This window comes from Apis cerana, linkage group LG8, assembly GCF_029169275.1.
Source record: "Apis cerana isolate GH-2021 linkage group LG8, AcerK_1.0, whole genome shotgun sequence".
NCBI classification, from domain to species: Eukaryota; Metazoa; Arthropoda; class Insecta; order Hymenoptera; family Apidae; genus Apis; species Apis cerana.
Window position 1 is genome coordinate 4,188,892 of NC_083859.1, and position 13,684 is coordinate 4,202,575.

The following is a 13,684-nucleotide window of genomic DNA, read 5'->3' on the forward strand; positions in this document are numbered from 1 at the left end:
TTTGACTTCAGATAATTTTTTTTTTTTATTCAGAAATTAGAAAGAGTTATATGTAATGATAATGTTCAAATTAACTTAACCTAACCTAATGGCCTGAAGATATTTTATAGATATTCTCTGTCTCTTAAATATCTAAAAACTTTCAATTTTAATTTTGTATTATTGAAAGAATTCGATTTAAGAAAAATTTTAATGGGTTATTCGAAGGATTGTTACCTTCTTCAATGATGGAATTTTTTGATGAATATATATCTTTAGAACCAGAGCAGATAATTTCTTACACGCGAAGTTTTTCAGTTCTTTCAAAACCATCAGACTAATTTTATCTGTGATAAGAATTTTTATTGCTACGTTAGCGTTGATTTTTTATTATATAGTATTGCCTCGTATGCTCAAAAATCACTTCAATAGCATAAATTATTTCACATTTTTTCTCGACTACAAAATGCACATTACATAAATCATTCTGCATTGAAATCTAAATTCAAGAGTTTTCCATGAGTTGCATAAATTATACACAATCATGATAATTATTGCTTTAATCACAATAATTATATCTATTGTTCCATTGACATTTTGTAAAATAAAAATTCTAAATCACCATTCGATTGATAAATGTAATTTAATTTCGCTGTACATATCTTGCACAATTTTGTAATTTTATGTAATTAAATTAAATTAAAAAAAAATCATCCAAAAGAATTCTATTAAATTACTCAAATAAACTACACAAAAATATTCTCAAAAATGTTCCACCATCTTACAACACCATCAAATATACGCTCGCCAAAAAATTCAATTTCACTTTATCCAATCCAAAACCCTGTCTAAATTCTTCCCCCTGAAGAATCAAAACTATCCAATAATATTCTCAAACAAATCGACGAACACAATAGTTGTACACACAGTAATCTCTCATGTCTAGACTTGCTTCCTGGGAGCGTCGAGAACGGGGTTAAGTTCGAGCGTCTTCCAGACAGTATCGTATGCGCTGTCGATCATTCCTGTCTATCTGTTTTCCACCAAGTCTATTTTTCCCTAGGAAACTAGACAGGGGGATAGTGGTGGGTAGACGGGTGTGCAGCTGTGGCCGAATCTAGGTCCGATTCTGGGCTGGAATCACGTGCACACTGCTGTTGACTGCACTTTGAAATCGGGGCTACGTGGCTCGCGGGGGGGCGATAAAGCTGCCTCTGAGGCCGTATCCGATCGAACGAGGACGAGCGTACACTAGTGGAGGATCTGTTTGTGTATGCACGAATCACGAGGAGGAAAGTGAGCGCTTCGAAGCAACTGTTTTATCACATGTGAGAATCGATGAGGAGTGAAGATCGAGGTGCGTATGTAATTTCGGGCTGACCAACCACTTGCCTCTACTACTGATAGTACGAATACTCGTGTCGATTTTATTCACATTTGGATTTTTTCCAATTTTGACTTTGAACGAATATTTAGGAATAACGTTTCAACAAAGTGTATATATTGGAATATTGTTTAGTGTTACGTGTGTGGTCTATGTATTAGAGTTTTGGTTTTAGTAAAGCAAGAATATGTACATTTAGAGATAGGTAAGTATTTGTCTGTTGAATTCATTGAGAAATAATGTTTTGATGACTTTATTTGCATTTTTTTTTGAATATATATGTTTTATATTTCGTTGCAATTTAATATAAACGATTTAAGCGGTGAATATACATAGTAGATGAGATCTAGTTTGTGATGAGGTCTATTTATAATTTAGATAAATCGTGGAATATTTGAATGTTCTAAGCGTAAAGTTTAATGAAGTGACGAGGATTGATTAGTTATTATGGATTCTAGATAACACTGGAAGAAGTAATATCAAGAATTGAAGTTTTCTAAGCAAGTTTACGATTTGATGGGGAGTATTTACTTCTCTTTCGTATAAAATTCTTTTCTAGTTATTCTTTCTGCGTCTCAATTCATCCGGCCTTGATCCAGAGGATGTGAAAAATATCAGTGGCAAATGGGACGCAACACGATTGTAAAGAAGAATTGTAAACAAGTACAAGGTTCGCCAAATAATAAGCCAGACCTTAACAAGATTAATGGTTCCTCGTTATTTTTTAAATAAATTCGAAACGAGATTAAGTTATTCCCAAAAATTTTAAATCTTCTCAAACAATCAAAATTTTTCAAAATTTTACATTTCCTTTCGACCAAAGCAAGATCCAATATTCATCGATGAATAATATTAGAAAAATAATAATATTCAAATACGTATATAAAATCAAATAAATTTTCATTCATTTCTCCTGACTCTGAGTTCTCAAAAATATTAATTTGCACAAACATTCATTATCTATTTATATATCAAAATCTGAAAAAATCTAAAAGATTTTTCGTTTATTACCTATTTAGAAATATCGAATATCTGAACGAGACAAAAAGTTTTTCGTTTTCGAAGCAAAATGTCGAAAAATTAATTTCCAAAAGTGAAAAATACGCGCACAGCGTTTCACTCCGTGTAGAGTGTATACACCATAGGAAAGATTCCTCTCCCTCCTGTGTAATAAAATCGTAATGCATGCAATAAACGCGCAATCCAGCGCGAACTAACGATCTAAATTGAATATGTAGGGTAAACTTCGGATGATTGCCTCCGTTGGCTCGAACGCACGAGTGCAAACGGTCGCAATCGCCATCTTGCGCTCGCTATATCGTTTCCCGATGATAAACGCCATGTTGACGCTCGTGCCGCGGCATAAAAGTCACGGACCGGTCGTCATCGTCGTCAACGACCTGCAAGCGTGTTCTCAACTGTCGCACATGTCGTGAGATCAATGACGTCAATCTTGACACGTGTGGGAATAATCATCGTGCGTAACTACTTGTTGTACCGTGCTGAAGGACTTTTTTTCTTCAAAATGATGGAAGATAAATATAAAATGAGAGATGTATCGATTCGTATCGTTCCTCGTTTTTGGCAACATGATTTTTTTCAGATCGAAACAGATTTTTAATGTTTCGAAAAGGTACATCGATAATTGTTTCTTTCTTTTTAATTGACAAACAAATTTTACTTTGATAAAAATAGTTGAGCGCGATCGTACTATTTGTTTCTTTTTTTTAATGGAAAGTTTTTAGAGATTGTTTGTGAAATAAAAATTTGATGATGTAAACGACATGAAAGTTCTTTAATAAATCATTTCTTTATCGATACAAATTTTTATAACTACATAATTCTTATATTCTTTCTAAGAATAATTATTATATGATTACGGAATAATAAAATTCAATCTCGATAGAATCTATCCAATCTATATGTATAAGTTTATATAATATGTAATTTTGAGATTTCGTGTTACAAAAAAAAGAAAAAAATAGCAATCGTTGAAGAAAAAAAAGTTTCAAGAATATTTTCTAATCAAACAAGAATTCACTTTCTAAAATACTTTCTAAAATAACACAAACACTAATAACCAATAATGCTTTTTAACATATAAAATAAATGTTCCAACAATACTTTCTAATATGAAATAAAATATCTAATAAATCCTCAAACTTAATAAAGAAACACGCGCTACCTACTTTAACCAATACTTTCTAAAATCTAGGATAATTTTAACGTTACATTTTAATTCATATAATTCAACGTTACGTTATGAAATAAAAAAAAAATTAAACTATGACGGTGGATGAAAATGAGATAAATCCAAAAAAATAAATAGATCATTTTTACAATAACAATTCCATCGAATGTCCAGAACAGCTCACCCATGCCACTGTAATATCACTTCTTTATTTAGGAGGGCAATCACGGTGAACCAGAGCGAGCGTTTAACACGCGGCATTTACGATAGGGCAGACTCAACAGGTTAATAGTAGGGTTTACACTAATCGAATGGGACGGAACTCGAGCGGACCGAGAGCGGAATGATTGGCGAAAATAATTCAGCTTAGTGATCTAATTCACCTAATGCCTCGTTCGGTTAAATGATCAAACATGATTGTGCCTCTGGCCGTAATTGACATAATTGTTTTCCGACCGACATTTAGAACACTCTCCCTTCGCTTCGAATTCGTATCAGATTTGTGAAAATTAATTATTCAAGAATTGATATTAAGCACCATTAATTTTATAAAAGATTATAAAGGATATTTATTTTTATATTCTATTATTCTTTAAAAAAAATAAATTTTGGTTCAAGATTCGTATCGAAATTATTTCGATATAATAAAATAATTCCTTTATGTTAAATTTGTATGAACACTTTTTGACAAACATTTATAAGATAAAATAATAATTGAAATAATGTTCATGTTGATCTAATACATTTATTGTTACATTGTAATTCCATCTAATTCAATATATGATTAGTCTTAATGTACAGTTTGGAATAATTTTCTGTCTGACATCTTGCCAAATTGCTCGCCTTTAATGGATTTGAGAATAAGTGGTTCAGTCTCATCTGTATTTCGATCGTAAATCATTCGATCGACTATAATAAGAGCCTATAATTTATTGGCATCATAATCTCTGCTCAATTTGTCCTCAAATATGATTTGAAAATATTTAAAAAAAATAATACAAATTTTTCAAAAAATATTCTTTCCAAAATATAGTTTCACAAACAAAAGAATTTATTTATTTTCTAAAACTAATCGAATATTACGAAATAGCAAAGAATTGAAAATTTCAAAAATTCTATTCATAAAATATCGGTTTGCTCTTTCCAAAATATTCTTCAAAGGAATATCGCGAAACAACGAAATGAAAGAAAAAAAAAAGGCAAAGAAAAGTCGATTGCACAATAAATGGCCCATCGAATTTCTAAAATTCCATACATAGAGATACAATGTGAAATAAATGGAACGCTCGAAATTGCTACGTCCAAATTTTCCAAAAGTTTCAAAATTCCAAAATTCCTTGACGCAAAAATCACAGCGCGATCGACGAAAAATCCAAAAACTCGTCCTCCAAATCAATCAAGTTATTCGATCAATATTATCCAATCATTACCAATAACATATACATCTTTCTTCCAAATTTTTATCTGTTCTTCTCAAATCGTTTTCCTCAATTTCTCTCAATTTCGATCAAGATCATACGACCGATATCGTCGATCAATGATAAAATTAAAACAAAACAATCCCGAATCTTCAATTTTTATCTCGCTCTAAACAAAAAAAAAAAGAAAAAGAAATCAAGTCACTCGAATCGAAACTAATCCTCGTCTAATCCTAACTAATGCTTATACGCGGCTGAACTGCACGCGACCAAATTGGCTCCGACAATCTAAACTTCCTGAATTGGCGCGGATGGGTGCGGGGTTAGGGTCGCGGAGAGTACACGTGCGAGAGAGAGCCGAGGAACACGTGAAAGAAGTAGGTCTCCGGCGAGGATCATCTTAATCGGTGTTACCATACGTACTTACCTCATTGTCGTTGACTGATCATGCACCTTGCTCATGCACGCATCCCTGGTGTTGCAAGCCATTAGTACAAGCCGGATTGACCTCTGCTATCGTCGAGAGCCGGGTGACGAAGCCGCTCTTCTGCCCGATTGACACACGCCATTATCGTGATTACCGGTAATAATTGGCAGACACGCGAATCCACCGGCTCTCTAACTTTTCTCTTTTTCTCATTTAAGGCCCTTGAACCGCCGAAATAATCGGTCGCGACACCTCAGACCTCCGGGTCTCCGGTTCCTTAACCCTCGGTTGCTTGTGTAATTGGTGTCCAGACCTGACCACGCTGAACCAAACAATGGAATGCTTTTTTAGAATATCGTGCGTATGGATAAACGATAATTTAAAGAGAATATCCCATATTCTTGGTTAATATTTCTTTTATTTTTCGAGATATCGTATTATGAAAGTGAATGACTCGAAATTCTTAATTATTGAATTATTATAGAAAGATCGTACTTTACTGCTTATGTTATGGTATATACAGCATAAGTGAATTTTCATATTTGATATACATTGATTAATTTAAATTGATCAAGCTGAATGATTTTTGTTACAGTTCTATGATAAATTTGGAAACTTGATTAATTAAAATTTTAAAATAAATTTCATCTAAAGCCAATCAACTTTAACTTGAATCGATCAATTTGAAACATTGAAAGTTCTACGTGTCCTTCGTAAAATTAATTAATAAAATTTGTCTTGTGAAATATAAAGTATTTGAAAATGTTAAATTATCGGGTTTCTAATGACACGCTCACCTAAGTGGTACGTGTCTATAAATGAGTGAGTAGCCGACGTGGATGTTTTCCGATCGGTACAACGATAAGGATGTCGTCGACACCAGCCAGTCCCAACGGCGCAGCCAGGTCGATCGTGGCGTCTGAACTTGGACCTCGACGGCGTAAATCAGCAAAACAACCGTCTTCGCAGATTGCATGCATAATTGTATTTTTATACTTGAGGCTGGCGTCCCCTAGGCAATTTGTATCGAGGAATGTTACTTGTATCGAGAAATGATCATGCGCCGACTAGTCACCGAATCGAACAGGGTAAATTGAATTCTATAAACGGACGATGAGTAACTCTATCTTGAGTTCTGTTACTCCGTTAAGAAAATACGATTTAGTTTCTGAAAGAGTAATGCCTTATTATCCTTTATCAGAAGGAGATTAAAAGGAAAAAGTAACTGTTTTTACAAAGAGGAGAACGTTTTTACACAAGAATTATATCCTAAAAATTATAATGCCTTTAAAACATTCAAATCAAGTCTAAACTCTTCGATGACTTTTTTTATTATTAACTTGTAATTTATCATTCGATCGGAAGAATAACGTGCAACGAAATCAGTCACTAAATGTATAACTCTACCATTAAGAAAGAATAAAAAAAAAACTATTTTATCTAAAAGAAGTCATCGAGAAGTATCAATTATTTAAAAAAAAAATTCTTCTTGTATTGAAATCGTTTCCTAATCGCCATTGTTAAAGAGTATCTTCTCGTAAACATATCGAGTTGAACCCAAACAGCACTTGGAAGGAAAAACATCGGTTACACAATTGTCGTAACCGATTCGTGAATAACACACCCTGAACGTTGCTCCGTGAAACATGCGCGTGCCGCGTGCAATTACACGAGTTATACAATCCCATGAGAATTTTTCGATCGACTGTAAAACATACACACCGGCGAAAAACATTCTTTATTTACGAATAGCCTTTTGATTCTTTTTTAGATGTATATCTATAGGATTATGCTTTTATTAATTGCAAAGTGATTTTAACATTTATTTACATTTACACTATCTTGGTTTTAATCTTTAAGAGATTGTAAAGTATATTCTATATCGAGAAAGAAATAATATTTTTACATTCTTCAGAAATTCACCCCATAATCGTACAAAATTTCACGAATTAATAATTAAAAGAAGTAATTATGTAATGCATTTTTAAGCATAAATACGTATCGTTAACGAAACAGAAGCGATCAATGAATAATCTCAAAGGTAACTCATCTATCTACGGATTTCAAACAAATCGATATCTACGAAAGAAAAAAAAATCTCTTTCATCGAACCACCGCGAAGTTCTACCAGACTCAGAGTCCCCACCAGCCATCGTTATCTCTCGACTCTTCCTCCTTATCAATCTCCGACTTTTTCCGCGGCGTTCGACTAAATATTCGGAATATTACGCTGTCCCGTCCGCATCCACCGCGTTTTCGTTCTCTTATTGTTCTATATTTAAACATGAAACTTTACCCCGCGGCCGTCCAACAATTATTATTGTAACGCGCATATAAAAGACGAGATCGTGAATACGTAATGGCCGCGGACAAACACGAGAGATATTCAATAAGGTGCATGACACATCGTGGCTTCGTTCTTTCCCGTGGAAAGAGGGACAGAGAGGGCGCAGAACGAGCCCCGCGCTATCTTGAAACGTTCACATCGGTTCAGAGGTCAATCAATTGAAAGGAGCGAGAGGAGAGAATGGAGTGGCGAAGAGGCGAGAGTGCGCTCGCCAGCGTTAAAAACCGGTCGTTAATGGGCGGCCGCGTTATAATTGAAACTTCAATCTTTATTGTCGCAATTATTCTCGAACGGGTAATGGGTTTTTTACGAGCGAGCCGTGTATTAATAGACAGGAGAGAGGTTCGTTGGTAGACATCGTCACCCCTAGTCAACAATATCCTTTCTCTATCGTTTGGTGGAGAATCGTGTCAGGTCATGGAGAATATCCAACTGTATGGGTATGTGTAGACTCTCGATCGATAATTACGGATCGTTGTTTAATAATTGGATCGTGATTGGCGCGAGGTAAGTGTTGGTGTAACAGGTGTTCAGTGGAAAAATGGTATATTTATTGTTACATATCCTGTAAGTGTATTTTTTTTTTTAAGTAATTATTATTATTCGTATTTATCAATAAAGTTCATCTTAACTTTATTGCTAAGAATTTTTATTGTATTTGTATTTGTAAAATTTTTTAAAATTAAATGATTTATGAGTTTGTTCTATTTTCGTACTCGAGTATACATAATAATGTTTTACTGTTCGAGAGAGCATAATGATTCTTTCTTATTGATGTTTAATTTTATTCATCTTGTCTGTCTATCTTAAGGCACGATTAGGATTCTTGATTAATAACAAACGATCGTTGTTTCAACATGGCTACCTTGTTGACCGAAGGAAGTTAGGTTGAAATGTTGGGAAACATATTTGCAGAGATAGCTGAAGGATAATTTATGAGCTATTGTTGATGTTTAATTGAATTAAAATAACTGCTGACGAAACTTTAAGCTGGTTAGCTTGTTTAATTTGAATTTATTTCTTGTCAAACAATAATAATTGTATGAAATGCAGTTGGGTTGGTAGTGTTACTTTAATCATGATTAAAAATCGCAGAGAGAATAAAATTGAAAATGAAATAAACTGGGACATTGATTTTTGCTCAAATTATGCTGAAATTTATAATGAAATATCATATTCATTTGCAGCAACAAAAGAATTAATGTTGTAACAAAAACATTTTTAATTTTGAGATTGAATCTTATTGAAAATCTATACAAACTCCAGTTGTTTTTATTATTTTTTAAATTTATCAAACTTAAACATTTTTATACATCTTTTGAATTCTGGAATTTAAAAATTCCTCTTTTGCCATTCTATATTTAAAAATTGCTTCAAAATCTGAATTGATCTGACGACAAACCGATTTTCGAAACAATGATTGCAACATTTGAGAACTTGTGAAATTTATTAAGATTCTTCGCAGGTATTGCGTAATAATTATGTAACGTTTCTTAAATCATGCATTGCATTATGCAGCAGATATTATTCTTTTAAGCACATTCGATATCTGGACGGAAGAAGATTCTGGGAAGAATATAGTTCGTTTTATCGCTGCAAGATATGCAAACGAATAACAACAGACGAAATTAAATGCAAGATTGACTTTTTTTTTACCGGAAAACGTGACTTTTTTTCGCGAAACCACGAAACAAACAATCGTTTGTTTATTAATTTCGATCGTGGATTATCAATATCTCAATAAATCACGCGCAATATGTCGCAGCAAGAAGATTATCGCTTGCAATTCCATCGTATACATGCATATGAGACATCGTGAATGGTGAATTAACAATTTTTATTATCAGAAATTGATATCGATAAATGCAGATTTTGTAAACATATTTTTTTATTTCTTTCATAATTAAGATAAATATAAGTAGAAATTTTGTAGAGTATTTGTAAATATATTTTTTACAATTTTTCATTCTTTTCATAATTCTTCAAAAATCAAATCTTTAAATTATTATTTAAAAATTATAAAAGTAATATATATCATTTTAATCCAACATGATCGTTAAAGTGTTTTAAAGTCGTATTGATTATTAACTATTACCTATTAATCATAATTTTATATATCAAATATCAAAGATAAATTCAATTTAGGGAACGAAATGGAGTTTTCGAAAAAATTTTTTATAAATGTAATATTTCGATGTAATATTTCTTTCAATTATGTTAATATAAAATTTAGTTAGCAATCAACAAAAATGATCTCATCGTATTTTATCACATACATTTATATTTTTAAAATGAGAGAAATTTAAAAATCGATAAATCACTTTTCAATATATATTTAGAAGTCAAATAAGATAAATCTTTTAACGAATCCTACAAAGAATCATGTAACCATAAAATACTATTTTTACTAACTCTCTGCTCGTTTTAATTTTATAATCGTTTTAATATTCTAAGTTACGAGCTTGTAAATCGGCTTTATAGTCGTTTTTAACGCCGTCACGTCACCCCTCAGTATATTTTCGATTCTTTCGCGGAAAAACCATTATGAATCCGCGAGTCCTTAAAATCTTTTGCACATATGTCTCTTATTGATCTAAAAATTGAGTAATGTTTCATTTCAAATGATTCATTCCAAGTCTTTGACAGTTGAACGATTTGCAAATTGATTATATGCAAAAGATGCATACATTGATTCACTTAATTAGTAAGATTTTTTTTTTTTCATTTCAATAAGCATGATCCATCTTTCAACGACACAAATTGATATTCGATAACGATATCGTAATTAAAATTATTAATTTGTATGACCAAAATTGTATTATATCTGTTGACAATTTTTTTTTTATATCATTTGAAAAAATGGAGTAGTATTATAATTGATAAATTGGATAAGGATAGAATCGTAGGACGTTCGAAAATTCGAATAAATCTTGTTAGTTAAATTTATCATAAACGAGATTAGAACTCTTTTTCAATTTTTCCAATTACCAATCTTATCTACTTTTGCATTTTTTCCCGTTCGAACAACAGATTCCGTGTGTCTTTTTTTTATCCTCCTTAGATAAATAAAATTAGATCAAAAGGCGCCAGTAAAGTATTTTAGGAGAGCATTATCATAAGAAATAAATTTCATGATCTATAATTGGAAAGTGCTATACCATGTTATTTGATTTATAGCTTCGTTACACAGAGGGAAAATAAGGCTGTAATACCTTATTCTCGAGATATTCATTTAAAGATCATTTTAGAGTATTTTTAGATTTTTATGAGATTCCTTGGAAAAACAAGAAATATATTACGATTCTATGAAGTCACAAGGAGGGGTCATGGAATTTGATTCCGAAAATTATGACCGCATAATTGGATCCCTTTAGGTCCTAAAGATAAGCGAGATAACGGGATCCTCTTTTGGTCGTACATTTACTAAAAATATCGATCGGAGTTGGCCAATCATAAAAATAAACTTGTACTCGAGTATAATCAGTATATCGAGAAATAGTGTTTTTTTTAAAATATATCTTTTATCAATCTTTAATTTTTTTTATATACAGATATACGTAGAAAACGTGTACAAAATATTTTTATTTTACAACTTTTGGATAATTTCTATCTTTCTTCTATTTTGATTTTATTTCTGCACAATTTTTTTGTTCATTATTATAATTAATAAAAACTTTGTATTTCGTTCCATCTCCATATTTATATCAACTTATCCAACTTAGAATTAAAGGCAAACACATACAAATTTTTAACTTTACAAAAAATGAAACTTCAATTAAATATGAATACGTTTGATCCTCACCAAATAGCAATATTTTTATATCCCATGTTTGCACTGTATTAACTTTCATTAACAAATATGTTCACATCTCTAATCGAATCATCTCACGAATAATTAGGCGTGTAATCCATTTACCCTCAATCGATCTCCAAATGTTCAAAACAACTTAAAAATTAACTTCTTCCAATCTTTTCCAATCTCTACCCTGAATCCACCATAAAATTTCCCGTTATCTCATCCCCTTAAAAAAAAAAGACTCTCCCTATCTTCAATGAAGACTATCAAGACTCAGAGAATTCTATCTAATCTAAGATATCGTGAGGTACTTGGATACTTAGAAAAAAAAAAAAAAAAAAAAGAGCACATTGTGGATTCTTCAGAAACCCGTGTCCTCCATGTTTGAATCGGCCGGTGAGACCGACGGGTACATTTTTTCGGCGGTCACGGCGCCGACGGGGCAATGATAACCGATAAGGGAAGCGAGTTACAAGCCGATAACCCTATGGAACCCGCGGATGAGGTCAACCGGGGAGCGGCACGCTTTTCTCCTACACGGCCGACTTGGTGGCGTTTATATTTAGATTATCAATGGCGGGGTGTACCAGGAAACACGGACGCGCTTAGAAGAAACGGAACAGGGATTCCTGGAAATCGGGTCGCTCCTCATTGCCTCCTCATGCGATTGGCCGAAAACTCGTATTCGTCTGGTGAGACGAATCATTTTGTCTAATTGGGATTGTAAGAATGTTCGAAGAGAAATCGACCAACACTGGATGGATATTTTGTGTAATAAAGCAAAAAATAAATAAATAAATAAATAAATCGTGTATATGTAATTATTGACTTTTAGTTTTTAATTTTTCTTGGTGCTTTTATGTTGGAAATATAAATTATATTGGCTGTAATAAAGTAATAAATAATTCGTAGGAAATAGATTTGATTATTTTTCGTTAATATTAACGAAAATTTATTTATAGATAGTGGATCTATATTTTCTGAAATGGCTAGGAAATTTAGAATTAATAGGGATGAAATTATAGGCACGTTTGTCGAGTCACTCTCCGTTTACTTTTCTTTCTCCTCTCTCTTCTCGACGAGAGATCTCTGTATTGAGAGGTTGAAATGAAATCGTGTACACTTGGAGATTAGGAAACGGGATTACTTAAATCGCAAGAGTGATGAGATCCATTTTATATGGAAATAATGTACGTGAAGATAGTTCGATGAGAGGTCGCGAGGTATTGATATAAATTGATATAAAGTACGTGTTATCTGTAATCGCCAGATCGAGTCATGCTCGTTTCGTAAGCCTGTACTTCGCAAATCTGGGATTATATTAAGGGAATCCAGTCGTATCATCACAAAAGACCAAGTTTCTCAACAACTTGTAACAGATATCGATCATCTCCTCGTGCCAGAATATATCGTCGAGAAAATATTCGTCACGATTTGCAAAACTTGTTAAGAAAAGTCGAAATTAATTTGAGAAGACTACTTTATCAAGAAAAAAGGAAATATTTCTGAACCATTGTCCAATAAATTCTCTTATTACTTTTCACCATATATAACAATCACTTATATTAAATCATTTGCATTAAATATTTATTTTCAAAATTCCATTTCATCGAATCATATCATTCCAATAATGTATACAACGATCGATCATTTCCTCTATCGAATAAAATATCGAGATTACCATCATCTTATAAATCCTCAGAAAAATAATATCTCAGAAAAACGGAGGAAAGTGTTTGTCCAAAGAACCACGTGTGGAAGTCGAAGCGCCGGTGAGTCACTCGGATCCTGGATAATCGTTCTATCGTTCAGCGTGACGAAAGCGTGATAAAAGCGCCCTCGTCCATTCGCCCTCTCCCCACCCCGCCTCTTACATAAAAGTAATAATAATCGCGTGGACGCGTGCCGGTCTTTCGAACGAGCCAGGTCGCAGAATCATATGATTTAACCGGGTGCACCAGCCACGATGCCCGGTTTTATTCCATCCAGGAGGAGGGTCGCGAATTGTGAAACCGTTTGACCTAGCGGCATTGATACGAAGCATCTTGATTAAGCCTATGTGTAATGACCTTTGCTCGAGATCCTTGCGTCCACGTAACAACGTACAATTGAGAATATCGAGAATTGAAATTCACGTGCATC

At 32.9% G+C, this 13,684-nt stretch overlaps 1 long non-coding RNA gene across 1 annotated transcript; it reads left to right on the top strand.

Moving 5' to 3' along the window:
• Positions 1-545: 545 nt before the first annotated feature.
• On the top strand, positions 546-3,163 carry LOC114577195 (uncharacterized). The gene is made up of 3 exons (XR_003697045.2): positions 546-1,568; positions 1,822-2,033; positions 2,602-3,163. It is a non-coding gene; the product is annotated as an uncharacterized LOC114577195 (long non-coding RNA).
• The last annotated feature ends 10,521 nt before the right edge of the window (positions 3,164-13,684 follow it).